The sequence below is a fragment of the Dermacentor silvarum genome, chromosome 4 (assembly GCF_013339745.2).
Source record: "Dermacentor silvarum isolate Dsil-2018 chromosome 4, BIME_Dsil_1.4, whole genome shotgun sequence".
In the NCBI taxonomy this organism is placed as follows: domain Eukaryota; kingdom Metazoa; phylum Arthropoda; class Arachnida; order Ixodida; family Ixodidae; genus Dermacentor; species Dermacentor silvarum.
This window is the reverse complement of record NC_051157.2, coordinates 119,600,557-119,615,509: the sequence shown is the minus strand read 5'-3', so window position 1 is coordinate 119,615,509 and position 14,953 is coordinate 119,600,557. Positions and strand designations below refer to the sequence as shown.

Genomic DNA, 14,953 nt, shown 5'->3' with positions numbered 1-14,953 from the left:
CCTCCTCTCCACACAAGTCGATTGTCTGCTGCCACAGAAATTTGCGTAGCGATGTCGTCAACGTTGGCTTGCATGCACGTGTCGAAAGAGGGAGACAGATAGTATGTGTAGTCACAGTAAATCTGATTACTAAATAGGACCACTTGCAGGGTTAGATTGGGCGCGGTGTAAGTATGTTTTGTTAGCACGTCTAGGCTTCCGTACAGAGGTAAATGATGACGTAGTTACCATGACCAAGGCCTTGGGTATAAGTAGAGAAAAGGTGAATATTTAGCGGTGAACATTAAAGCACGACAGGAGAATAGATGTTCTAAAGGTAGGGAACACATAGAAAGTAATGACAATATTTTTAACGCAATTATTTTAAAATTCGATGGTTTGTTAACTCGAGGCACGGATCTTAAGCACGGTAAATGGACACAGCCGAAAGGTCAGAATGGGAATCTTCGTGGCACCAGGCACCAACCCTTCTCAGAGGGGATGCTCAGGAAATATATATATTCATACATCCATACATATACATACATACGTCTACCTTTCTGCCCGTCGCAACCACCCATCGATCGATTGATCCATCCATCCATCCATCCGTTCGTAACCTTCCATCGATCCGTCTGTCCGTCCATCCGTCCCTCCATCCGTCCATTCATCCGTCCGTCCGTCCGTCCGTTCGTCCCCATCCATCCATCCATCCATCCATCCATCCATCCATCCATCCATCCATCCATCCATCCATCCATCCATCCATCCATCCATCCATCCATCCATCCATCCATCCATCCATCCATCCATCCATCCATCCGTCCGTCCATCCATCCATCCATCCATCCGTCCGTCCGTTCGTCCCTCCGTTCGTCCGTCCGTCCGTCCGTCCGTCCGTCCGTCCGTCCGTCCGTCCGTCCATCCATCCATCCATCCATCCATCCATCCATCCATCCATCCATCCATCCATCCATCCATCCATCCATCCATCCATCCATCCATCCATCCATCCATCCATCCATCCATCCATCCATCCATCCACCTATGCATTCATGGGTTTGTATCATGTGCTGAAGCAACGCAGAAAATTAATCAGTCCACAATGACAGTTTGACGCCGCTTACATGGCGATTATTCTGTAATATGGCATCAAACGTCCCTAAACTCTGAAGTATTTGGCTCCACGCCTAGTGACGCGTCTATAACGTAACATGTCTTGGGGTCCAGAAAGCACCGCAAAGGTATAGGGCGAATGAGCGAGATAAAAGCGCAGCGAGGGTGCATCCAAAACACCGCAGAGGAATGCCCATTGCTACGAATATTGCTCAGAAGGGCACGCCAAGAACTCCCAGATTTATTACAGCGAAGCTGTTTGTGGCTAGGGTTCCGTGGATTTTTCATGTACGTACGCAAAAATGTAGGCCGATCCTGGTGATAGTGCAGAAAGGGTCCAAGGGCAAGGGCACATACGCCTGTGGACTCCGGGTGGTGGGCTCCGGGACATGTAACGCGCCCTTGGACTAACCCTTGTCACACTATCCCAAAGAGGTGAGAACACATGTTATCGAAAATGTTTATATTTTCCATGCGATGAAAATAACTCAGTTTCTTATTTGTATATATATATATATATAGAGAGAGAAACTTTATTTGGCTGGTAAATATTTTAAGCTAGGAGCGGTGGTAGGAGCCCCTCCGTCCTGGGCCCCACTGGCCTCTGCCGCCTGCCTGACCTGGCTAATTAAGGACTTTTGCCCTGCCAAGTCGGAACGGGCGAGCTGTGCCTTAAACTGCTCCATTGTGATATTATTAGATGGCCTATGAGGGTGCTTAGTACACTCCCAGGTTACATGTATTAATGTAGGTATGACACCGCACCAAGGGCATGTGGCCCTATAGCGGGTGGGATACATGGCGTTTAGCAGTTTTAGATGGGGGAATACCCCGGTCTGTATTCTGCGCCAATCGGCGGCCTCTTCCCCGCTTAGTTGTGGGTGAGGCGGCGGGTATTTTCTGCGGACTCCGCGCTGATGAGCAAGGATGTCTTTGACATTTAAATTGATGGAATTTTGTGAGGGATAGTGGTGATGGGTTGGGGTTAGAAGAGGACGCCATCGCTCGGTTAGTAGACGCTCGAGCTAAAGCGTTAGCCTGTTGGTTCCCCTGTACCCCCGCATGTCCCGGGCACCAGAGTAGGCGATGGCGGTGGTTGAACGATTTGGGGATTATCGCGAGGCTAGCCGCAGTCACGTGCCCCTTGAGAAACATGTAACATGTCTCCCTGGAGTCAGTGACCACAACCGAGTCCCTTTCCGAACGCTCCGCGTGAGCGAGCGCGATCGCCACTCCTAACATTTCGGCCGAGGTGGGAGAGCCCGCCGTGGTCGACGCGGTAATTTGCTGCTGGCTGATCGTGTTCACGACTGCTAGGGCGTACCTCCTTTGGTAGCGCTGCCCGGTAGCCTCTGCATACGCAGCTGCGTCCGTGTAGTACGTATGTACCTAGCGTTATTAGAGTACATCGATTGAATATGTTGTGCGCGTGCTTTGCGCCTTTCCTTGTTGTACTCGGGATGCATATTCTTGGGAATTGGAGCTACTGTAATTTTGGATCTCACTGAAGGAGGGAGAGGTACGGCCTGTTCGGTGAGATAAATCGGGTATGCTGGGATATTAAGTCGTGCCAATATTGTCCTACCAGTTTTTGTGAAGCTGAGGCGCTCCCTCTGTCGCATCAGAGTTGCCTGCCTCAGTTCGTCGAAAGTGTTGTGTACTCCCAACGCTAGCATGCGCTCCGTGGAGGTAGATATAGGCAGGTCCAGAGCCGCCTTGAAAGCTGTTCGAATTATCGTGTTGGCCTGTCTCTCCTCCTCCCTGTTAAGGATTTGGTAGGGCAAGCCATATGTGATTCGATTAATCACTAAGGCCTGTACGGGCCTTAGGGTATCGATTTCTCGCATTCCCGCCTTTCTATACGTCACTCGATGTATCATTTGGGCTATGTTGTGGGTTGCAGATTTAATGGTTTTGAGCTTATTTGTAAGTTTCCTTTATTCAAGGGAAGCCAATGTGTGCGTCTTTCCGTGTGGTTGCTCTGTTTGCTTTTTGAAGTTTTCTCACGTCGTGGCAGGCGAAATCCACTGGGGAGTGTGTTCCCCTCACTTGGACACCATGTGCGTAGAGTAAACTTTGCGTCAATCCGCAATAATTTCGCTGATCGCGAGCTTCTTGAACAGCCGGAGGTACCTCCTGCTGCACTACGATCGGATCTTAGCCCGAAAGGCCGACCCGCGTCGGCCATGTCCACGTTCGCACCGCCCTCTCCTTGTCGGTCCAAAAGCTCTAACTTTTAGTAAACGCTTTTTTTAGCTTTTACTTTTTGTCGGTCCAAAAGCTTGACTGTCCGCTGTCGGTCCAAAAGTTTTGACTGACCAAAAGCTTTTAGCTCTGATATGCGGACGATTGTCCAATTTGTCCAACACTCTGCACAACACTTGTCTCTCGGCACTATAGCGCGGGCAGACACAGATAATGAGTGCGAGCGTCTCATCGCTGCTGCGCATGTTGCACGTGGGGAACAACTATTCAGTCATTCTTATGCCAGCTATAGGAAATGTTGTAACCAAAGCGGGAAATATTTACGTCCACTCGCATTATTAAACTAGCGCTGCGTCGTGTAGAATGCCACCGAGCGCTTGCACGATGCTGGCACTTATAAAGTAATGATCCCAGGCGAACTGTGCACTCGCCCGGAACTTGACTTGCACGAAGTCAAATCGTAGAGCTCGTTGCACGCGGTGCACGCTGCACTGTAAAATATGGGACAGGAGTGCTGCGCTCCCTGAACTAGTGCAAAAAGTGCAGCTAAATATAAGAGACCAATTGTTACGAAGTGATGTGACAGCACTCGCCTGAAGGAAGGAAAGGATGATCCTAGGCCTGGTTGCCAACCGCTTACCATCGATTCACAAAAGAACGGCCTTACTTTTTCACACGCTCACGCTGGCTTACGTGCTCTTTGTGTAAATCTCATCGCGACATGAAACTGCAGGATATTTGCCTTTTTTACCTTTTGTATGTGGCAGCGACCCCACGTCGTCTTTTGAAATCAAACTGCCTTTCGTGCCATGTGGAGCTACCGAATACGCTCGTGAGGCCACGGATCCGGCCCGGCTCACCAGCAATAGGCAGGTTCGCCAGCTTATAATTTCTCTATATCGCGCTAATTGCAAGTAGTCGGCTGTGACCGCCGTCGTTGAAACGCTCAGTACTCTATAGGCTCCTTGACGGTCCTTTGGTCACTGTACGTCGAGATGTCGGCCTTTCCCAGGGAATCCTTTTGCGCTACGGAGGGGCCTTATACCAAGCCTGACACCAAATCAATGACGTGAAATATGAGACTGCACAATTTGCAGTTCGGTTGGTCCCGTATCGGCTGAAGTCATGCTGAAGTCACATTTTTCGGCTGAAGTCATGCTGCTATGCCAGATCATCGCCGGACTTGCGCCGATTCGTTGCTTCAGCCTCCTGGGGGTCTAGTTAGGACTGACGCAGTTGATGATGATGTTGATGAGGCTGATGATTCCTTACTTAAAGGCACATATCCACTGTAGGGGATAGGCCACGCAGTTACGTCAGCCCTCGCTTGAAGTGCGAAAGCATGATCGTGGGCTGTCCTGTATGTTCGGTCAGCCGTGTAGACTATATACGCTTAGTCGTTTTAAATATATGAGGCCCTCAATGCGTAATAAGCACATGTGGCGAAATTAGTTTGCACGATAAATATTCGAGCAGCGGCGGTGATACAGGTCTCTCTACGCAAGTCTACCGCTTTCGCCTGACATTGTACTACTTCTGGTGCTTCAAGCTTGGCGAACACGGTTAATAGAGCCATTTACTCCTTGTTTTCCGAAACGTAAGCGGTGGCTTGTAAGCGCACGCGACTATGTTGCGTGGCAACAAAATAACTTTGCGCTAAAGAGGGTGGTATCAACGCTGCAGCTTCCGTTTCACCTCAGCGTTTTGTTTTTCTTCTTTGTTCTCTCTTTCTATTATTATTTTTTTTTACATAAAGCGATAGCTAAACATAAAGAAGACAAAGAACAAGAGTTACGGCTTGATTCCAAACCTGTAATCAGCGAAATCGCAAACAACACATGGGGTAAATGACCACCGGACACTCGGACCGTGCAGGACGTGGAAGTGCTACAGTCGGAAGGGCTTCGCGCCGCGCACTCTTGACGACTCAAAATTATACGAACTGCGAAAGGGCGTGGCCGGGCACGCGCTCTCACCGGGCTCGGCTGGTGTTCTAAGGGTACCCTCCCGCTTCAGCCTAAAGTGTTTATCTCATTTTCCGACTCGCGGAAGTGGTGCCCCCTCCCCTCCTTCCTTCTTACCTGCGAAACATGACACTTAAACACACCGCAACAGTAGCCGCTTAGGGTGTACATTTCGGCGGTATAGCTATTATATACGGCTTTCCTTTTGAGGAAGTCTCACCGCCGACGCGTATCCGCGCACTTAAACTTGCCCACGGGCGTTGCGCTACCATTAAGAGGGACGAGAGGGCCAGTTTATCGCCTAGCCAAATAGCGCGAAAATACACTTTTGACCGCGTCCCCCCCCCCCCCCCCCCCCCCCCCCGCGCGCCTCAGACGCACTGTGTACACGCGTAGAGCGGCAAGGAGCCCACGCGTAATGGAGAGCGAAGCTAGGAAGCCGTAGCCGCAGTCATAATACGAAGGTGTAGCTATCAGCGAAACACTGAGAAGGCGCCGTCGCCGCAGCTCTCGTACACGCTTAAGTGTATCACGTACGTACTGCTCTTCGTGACGACTTGGCCCTGGCTTAAGAGCCGCTATACCTCGTTCGCTTTTATACCGAAAGGTATGGCGCTGACACGGAGAGATCAAATCTGGGCTACTGAATGGCGCCCGCGTTTTATAGCGGAGGGAGTGGCTTAAGTAAACTCGCGGAAGCTTCTGGGGCTCGTGGAACGGCATCCCGAGTGCGCGCGTAAAGCGAGCCGATTGTTTCTCCCGCTCCTGGCGTGCTCCTCGAGTGGCCTCTGCTTCGGTGCTTGTGCAAACTCTTGACGATCTCGGCACGTTCCTGGCAATGCGTGTGCAAGAGCTCTTAGGCAAGCGAAATAACGACAAGAGTATAGCGGATTCTTCCGCTTCCTAGTGATGGCTGGCGTTTAAGCTGCTGCGTTTGGGCATGTCAGAGACGTGGGTTTCGACAGTGTAACAGTTTCTTCTCTCCCTCTCTCTATCTCTCTGTGCGTGTGTGTGTGTGTGTGTGTGTGTGTGTGTGTGTGTGTGTGTGTGTGTGTGGTGTGTGTGTGTGTGTGTGTGTGTGTGTGTGTGTGTGTGTGTGTGTGTGTGGTGTGTGTGTGTGTGTGTGTGTGTGTGTGTGTGTGTGTGTGTGTGTGTGTGTGTGTGTGTGTGTGTGTGTGTGTGTGTGTGTGTGTGTGTGTGTGTGTGTGTGTGTGTGTGTGTGTGTGTGTGTGTGTGTGTGTGTGTGTGTGTGTGTGTGTGTGTGTGTGTGTTGTGTGTGTGTGTGTGTGTGTGTGTGTGTGTGTGTGTGTGTGTGTGTGTGCGTGTGTGTGTGCGTGTTTAATCGGGCTTGCCAGACGCACTAATTTCTGTTTCGTGTCGTCCCCGCGTAACCTTTTGTTTCATGCAATAAAGAAGAAAACCAGAAGCTGCGCGCCGCACGAATGAAGCAGCGCGCTATTTCGAACACTGGTTAGTTCTGCGCGCTATGGTATTGTGTACCTCGGGTGCACTCGAGCGTACACCAATGTGCAGGACAGTTTATTATGAACTAACGCAAACGTAAGTTCGGTTTCTGATTTACTTCCACTGACAATTTATGCGGGGTTACAATAATGTTTTTTTTCTTCAACATTTGAGTCATGGCTGTGCGCACCATATTAGCCGCATGTAAAGTAATGTTACGCTGACGTGGGCTCGGGCCTCGGTGTGCCGAGCGTGAGACGAGCATTCTACGAGTATCGCGAAGCCGACTCCGCAGCTCGTAAAGCGCAACTGCAGATCGGTACAGTTAGCCGCGACATAGCCTCCGAAATCTGCGGCATGCCGCATTTCTTTTCACTGAATAATTTTTGCTAAGGCCCATGTATGGACTCGTGAGTCGCGCCGCGCTTGCTAGAAGCTACTGCTACGCTATACGTCTTATATGGATGGATGGATGAGAAACTTTATTAGGGTCCTTTAGGGCGCGATTTAGCGCGCAGCGAGCCGCTCCCACGTCTGGACAGAGAGGTCGAGCCACTCCGCCGTGGCGCGGGCCCATATAGCCCAGTTAAAATGCCGAATGTGTAAATGCACTCCAGTCCTACCTCGCCGTCGTTGCCTAGATTATATCGATGGCTTTTCGAAATTAAGCCATTGCAGAAACAAACGAAGAATGTTGAATGCATTGCGAAAACAAAAACTGTTATTTGTTAAAAAAAGAAGGAAAATCTGCAGTTGGCTCTAAGTTTAGGCAGATCTTCCATTTTGTTATTAGTATTATTATTATTTTTACAGGAAGTTGTTGGAATGTTTAAACGAAAGGCCATTGCTACGCCAAAAGGCATACCCATCACGAAACTGGACGTAACGGAACGGTGGCGTATTTGGCGGTTGCTCGATGCTGGAGGGATATAGGAGAGGAATAAGAATGTGTGGAAGTGACGAACCTACCTCATTCGGCCCTTGCACATAAGATTTTTCACAAGAAATGTTTTTTTCTTTTTTGCAAAGAAACGTTGGTGGAGAAACCGGGAACCGTGAAGAGAAGCGTTCATTAATTGTTTTTTTTTTTAATATTCATGACTGATTAAATACTGTGGCGCAACTGACCCGATTCCAGTAGAGTTCGAAAGTTAGTCGAAGACGCAACAATAATATGACACTGCTTTAAATGAGTGGCTTAGATTCCCGCTGAAAACCGAGCTGCTACGTTTTGTTCCGGCTCTCGATAATGAAAAATCGGGACAACCCACAGAACCGGTTCGCAAAAGCTACATGGTTATAGGTTTCACAAAGTATACGGCTCGCATTATTTTTCTTTCAATATTTACGCGTCGATTTTTTTTCTGCAATATTCCCCATTACGATGCTCTTACCTCTTTACACAGAGGCCGAACAACGATATCATTCAATACCGGGCACGGTAATGAAAAGATTCTAGTCAAAAGCTCAATAAAAGCTAGATTGTATCAGTTCAATGGGGCGTTTTCTTCTTTTGGTTCCGGTTCGCTGTTCTCGGTTAACTTGTCCGTGACATGTTCTTTTTTTTCGCTCAGCTCTACAGTAGAATGAAGAGGTCCACGCACAGATTAGACAGGGCGGCGGGACGTTGGTCCGTGGGAATAATCTCACGCCAATTGCGGCAGCGTAGCCGAGCTGATCCTTATGCATTTGCATTCAGTGTGGCTAGACGAGACACGCCACGTCCGCCACTTACAACCATCCTAGCTGGCTACAGTCACGCGAATCTTCGTGCCAATCTAAACCACAGAACGTGCCAGCTTTGGAAACTGCGGCCATGGTAAACCAAGAGGATTCCAAAAAATCCTACAGAAAACTGCGTCCGCAAAGGGCAATGCACTTCGTGTTTTCTCCTTGCGAATGTTTTTTGTTCACTTGGTTGTAGGGTTCGCGTGGTTCTGGCCGGCGTTGTTTCACGGAACAGCCTTCGCGTATGTGGCTGATAAAAGCTTCATCTTCCTGCCTCTTGTTGCCAGGGCAATTCTGTCGGGTTTCCTGTTGAAGTTAGTCGCCTCTCTGCTGCGCGTGAGCAGTCCGACCTGCAGACTCCAGGCCGTAGAACGGCGTACATGTGGGGCGTTACAACTAATGTGATACGATTTCAAGACCTATGGGGTTCGGTTGTCAGAAGTGGGGCGACCGAACACCGTATGTAACTATAACCTACCTAGTTTTAACTAACCTATCTTCGTCAAAGGCGGCCTCGTCATCCTCGGCAGGTTAGTTATAACTAACCCGTTAAAACTAACCTGCCGAAGATGACGAGGCCGCCTTTGACGAAGACAGGTCCTCCTATCGAAATGTTGGCCAGCCTTTCTGAGGCACCTGATCGCTGTTTACAACCTTTACATCACGTCTGCTACTCCGTCTGTCAGCCCCCTTTTTTGATTAAGAAATATGTGACGATTGACAAGCCGAATACGGCATTCTGTTTACAGAAATTATAAGATTTTTATCCGTTTTACAGTGAATGGAAGAAAAACAGATCTTTCCGGAGAAAAATTCCTACATCTAGTTTACAAGACATTTTCAAAAAGTACATTTCCGTTGTTCGATAAAAACAACAGGTACATTAGGGTTCAATGCAAGCTGGCTCGATTGTAAATTACTGTAGTTTCACGGTATCCTTCCTTTTACTAATTAACAAGGGCACTTACCGCTTTTCTTTTTTTTTTCGTTTTGACCGCCAAGCTCAGTATGTCCAATCCACAGGCGAACGCAGCTTATTCCTGTAGAACTTATGCGCACAAATAATTCGGCGGCACCTCCGTTGGCAGTGCGCTTTCTTTTTCACGTCTACGAATTCGGGACGTCAACAGCTGGCGCCTCTAGCGGCCGCGAGCTGGAAACAGCTTCGCTTTTCGTGGATAATTACTCGCGCAGATGGCAAACTGGTAAATTAATGCCCCTGTAAACAGGGCCTGTGATACTATGTGCAGTTCTGCCGTGAGAATCGCGCGCTCTACACTGCAGCTCTTCCGCGTTTAAGGGAGCGGTCAATCAGCAGTAGTTAGGATAATTGCCTGTGTCTCGAACATATTCTCGCAATTAGAGACGGAGATATCTTTCGACACCCCTTGAATGCGGCAGCTTATACGTTGGCCACGACTTAGTATACCTACACAGTTTGTGGCCAAAGAAACGCAATCTCACCTACGCGCACCCTATATGTATACAACCTGGAAGAAAAAAAAGAGAGAGAGAGAGAGAGAGTAAAACTGCCCAACACTGCCTCCCCTGCACGTGAGGCCGAAATCGCGCCGTTAATAACGCGAAGATCGCCGGACCGAGTAACTCGCCATCATATTTAGTCTCGTAATTAAGAAAGAAGGGAGAAAAATTGCCACCCTAAGGGCTGGCAGCACTGCGCCGGGCGAATCCACGACGAGCTGCGGACCTTAATTAAAATAGCCGATCATGCCCGCGGTTACGGAACGAGCGCGTAGTATAAGCACAATTTAAAAAGAAAAAAAGAGAGCCAGAGAAAAAAAAAATAGGGCTGAAAAAGGTTCGCGTACTCTCGGCTTCCTTGCACGTAGCATTTCCCCACCTCCTTCTCCTCCCGTTTCGCTTTATTTGCACTCACGTGACGGCTCGTGTATATAGATGGACTCGTGCGACGTGAACGTCCCGAAAGAAATAGCGAATACACTACTACGCGCGGCTGGGAGGTTAAGCGCGTCGTTATTATTTATAGTCGCGGCATAAGAACGGGCTTATCATCATAGCGTCGCGCAAGCGTATAAATCACGCGCGTCCGCGCGTGGCAACTGGCGCTGGGCGTGTCGCGCACCGCCGCCGGTGTGTTGTATCATCTTCTTCGGTGAGTCGACGATGGCTACGATGGGGCTCGGAGGGAGGCGAAAAAAAAAAAAAAAAAGAAAAGCGTATGAACCATTGAGCCATAAACTATAGATAAGAGCAACGCGAGTGACAGAGTTCGACTCCCACCTGTTCGCTCTCTTTCTTTTTTCCTGTCAGATCTATATGTATATTTCATTCACTCTCGTAATTTTGCAGTCTAAAAAAATATCAATTTCGTAACCGCCAAAGGCAGCGGGCTCAGTAGTATAGCGTATTACGATGCAACGCCTAGAAATCGGTGTCGCAATTAGTTTTCCACCTCTCCTGCCAGTCTCGTCCCCCCCACTCCTTTTTCTCTTTATTTTGTGGGTTTGATTTCTTTGTCGAATTTTTGTACAATCTTAAAGTCGATTTCGTGCCACCAGAGGCGTAGCCGTACGATGCCTTTAAGACAGAGTCTGTTTCGTAAGAGTAGCCTCGTAAGTAGTCGCCCACGTTCTTTTCGAGGTGTATTGAAAGGGGCCTCTGGAACCTATATGCATCATCTATTATCAACCTTATCGAACCTCCTCTTCCTCCCCCCCCCCCTCCGCCCGCATACTTACACACACACGCTACCCTCCCGCCCCCGTGTTCATAAGTCCCATCTACGCGCATATAAGCATGTCTGCATCGTCGTCTATGCGTCATATGTGCCAATCTTGGAACTCAAGCATTATGCAAAGAAAAAAACAAGAAAAAAAAAAACACGAGAGAAGGCCGATTGGGTGCTGGTTGAGAAATGACGCAACGGGGATTCGGTCTTTGTTATTCGTTTTGTTTTCATAACCGAAGCGCCGAAGCGGGCACTGATGCCTCCGATCCGCTGTATGATGACTCCCGGCTTCCACTTATTTGTCCATTCCCAAAACACAACGTTACACACCTATCAGGGCATGTTTCCCGGGGCGCATTTATATTACCTGCCATGAAGACGGCTTTCGGGGTGATTTATCTGCGTGTTTTTCGTTCAATTTCGTAATACGTGCCGTGCCAGAAAACCTGAGGCCACTGTTGAGATTGTCCAAAAGGCGCTCGATGCGATTTGTACTTGTGGGTTTGTTTACGTCACCCAGACGAGTTCGTACGTTCCATCGCCTACGAACGGTGCATTCGGAGCATGGGATTCGCAGAAGAAGCTGCGCAACCGACACTTCAACAGCGGTGGAAGATATGATGAGTACTGGTAGTTGGCTTTTTCACATTCTTAAGTTGCCTTAAACACGATGGCCGACCTCTCGCTTACGGCATACTTAAACCGAGGGTAGGCTTGCGCGATGCAATGATGTAGTAAGGAAAATACGGTGGCAATGATAGGGGCACCAGCTCGTGACCACCAGCTCGCCTGCTTTATTAAGACTTCTAGGGTTATGTCCGCCATAATGTGTCGGTCAAACGAGACATGCGAGAAGACGCACTTGTACATAGATAAACAAAGTGCAAGCATCTCTGTAGGTTTTCGCATGTTTCGGCATGTAGGTTTCGGGGTGGAAAACAGCGCAGAACAACCAGATTTGTACAAGTTACAGAAAAAAAAGTAGCCGATTACAATTGCAATCACTTCTTTCGAAAATGTCATGCATTACGATATCTAATTACTGCGCCACGAAAGTAATTGAGAAAGTTATTAAAAAGTAATCGATTATTTAGCGTTACTTTCTTCCCTACATTTGGTAGCATTGCACAAGTACAGTAAATCGAACAGCTGACCGGGATATTTCAATGCGTCCTCTGCAGCCCTTCACACGCTGTTTATCTTCACTAAGTATTCATTAAAAGAAAAGTTTACTCTGTAGTCTTCTCTCGCTTTCTTGTGAGCATATCTGGCAGAGACACTGAAAAACTGGCCTAATTTGCGAGCTGGAGAGAAGGGCTGTATAGTAATGTACGAACACCTTGCACAAACGAGTGTGATTACTCAATGCCCTGATGCTCGTGTCTGGGTTCTCTATGAAGCCCAGCACTTTATTGTTCTTGGGGCTAGGGGAAGGCATTCGAGACAGGGCCAATAAAAAACTGAAAAAAATTGTATTAAATGATTTCCTGGCCTCAGCATCCGAAGTGGCCATCACTATCGAGCCATTTCAATTTGTTGGACCTCCTCTGAGCGCCCTTCAGTCGTTAGCCATGTAGACTAACACGACTAGTCGCAACGGACGCCAACAAACGTTCACTTTCCTTGAAAAGGTGTCCAAACCTATAATGTAATTTAATATAATGCTGTATATTATTCAGCCCTATAGAAGTACTGTCCATTGTGTTAAAATCACAAAAATACGTTTAGGTGAGTCACGTTTCAGTTCCAGTTTGAGTTTACGTGCCAAAAACTACTGTCTATATCAGAGAATTCACAGACCGCACTAAGCGAAGAAGAATTCAGCAGCAGTTCTTATCACCTATGAGGGCTACCTAAAAGCGTTTCCAAAAGAGAGGGAGATCAATTTATTATAGGAGAAAAGCTCAGACGTCGGACCTTGAAGAGATATGTTCAAATCTGCAAGCCTGCCGTGTTCGGATGATTCAGGTGCAGCTGCAGGACGCTGACTATGGGAAGGAGTATAATGTACATGTTTTCATACCTTTGGACTTCGTAGTTCCCCTTAAATTAGAGTTCTGAAAGCTGCGTCACCTGTCAGATATTTTTTGGTCAAGAATGTAACTGGTTACATGTAATCGGTGATTAAAAACAGTCATTGAATTGCAGGGAGCGTTACCGAGTAAAGAAAGTAACCGTTAAATTACAAGTTTACCAGAAAACGTAATTGATTACAAGTAATTCATTATATACAATTCGTTACATACAAGTCCGAGAACGACCCATGGGACGGTGAGAGAGATGGGGACGAAGGGCTGAAACTCCGTCTACAGTGTTCAACATTCGAACGCCTCTTGAACGTTCAGCGTTTTGTCCACGTCTGCTTCAGCGTTCAGGTGTTGTTGAACGCCGGTTTGCTAAAATGTACCATTGTCTGCATTAAGCGACAGTGCAGACAACAAAACATGCAGTGTTCCTTTCTGAAGACTCTGCAACTGCAGGCTCAACTGAGACGAGAACCATCGAAAGAAACGCATAGACAAGTAACAAAGAGAACACAGGACTAAGACAAGAACCATCGAAAGAAACGAATACACGAGTAACAAGGAGTACACAGGATGAATACTGGACAAAAAAAAATATTGTTGACTTAACCCACAAGGTCTCACCAAGCGCAGTCACACATACATTGTATACCACTTGCGATCCTGTACACTGCATTTCACACGCAGCATAAAAACAACAAACCTGTGACTTGTGAACACGTTTATATTGGTCAAGCAGGGCATTGTATAAACCAGAGGCTTAGACAACACGAAAAGAATGCAGCCTCCTGAACGGATGGTTCATTAGCCCATCATTGCTGTCGCCATGGTTATGCTCCAATATTTAGCTCGGTAACACCTCTTGGCAAGAGCAAAACCAGAATTGCCAGAGAAATTCTCGAAGTCTTCCAGATTAACAAACACAATGACATTTGCATCAGTGCACCGTCGTTCGCCTTAACTGAAAAGATGTGTTCGTACCTAAGACCAGGATTGCGATAGTAAGTTTGACTGGTGATGTGTGTAACATGTGGTGGTTGCAGTGTTGCTTGCGCTGGTGGTGCTTTGTGAGTGTCTTGCAAGTTATGTCAACAGTAAAATTCAGTTGCTGCTAATCCAGCATTCGTCCTGTGTACTCCTCGTATCTTGGGCACGGCGTTTCTTTCGCTGGTTTTCGACTTACTATAGTTGATCATGCACCAACTAGGCCAGCACCCTTCGCCTTGTTGCTACTGTAGGTCCCACCTATAATGGGCTATGAAAAATGAAGGTTTGTATCCCTTTTGGTGTATACTCAGATTACGACTATTGCAGGTAGACAAACTCTGAGATTTAAAAGATCCTTCGTCAGCCCCGATAGATACAATGGCCATCCATCGCATTGTTAGCTGAAAGGGTTAATCCAGAAGGGGCAGATCCGCCTCCAATAGGACCGTCGTTTGGCTTCGTAATCATGAGAATTTTAGCTTTTATAAGGGCTAAAACGCGTGCTTAAATGTGTATACAGAAGACAGCGTGCAATTAACACTGCGGACTTCCTCTTTTTTTTTTTTCTTTTTGTTCGGCCCATAGATGTGCCCCGAGAATACAAGAAACCGCCAAGCGCTCTCGTGTGAGTCCGTAGGCTTGCACTATCCACTGAATGAAATGTCAGGACTCGTCTAACTGTCACACACGGCGCGTCACTTTTCCCGCGCACACCGTGTCGACAGACGCTAGCTTGCGGCCACGGGTGCAACCCGGTAATTTTGCGCGCGACCGCC

General features: G+C 47.9%; 1 long non-coding RNA gene across 1 annotated transcript in view; it reads left to right on the top strand.

Annotated features, from left to right (window-relative positions):
- LOC125944767 (uncharacterized) overlaps positions 1-14,953 on the top strand; it is a 259,378-nt gene that overhangs the window by 67,919 nt on the left and 176,506 nt on the right. The gene's annotated exons all lie outside the window — the stretch shown is intronic.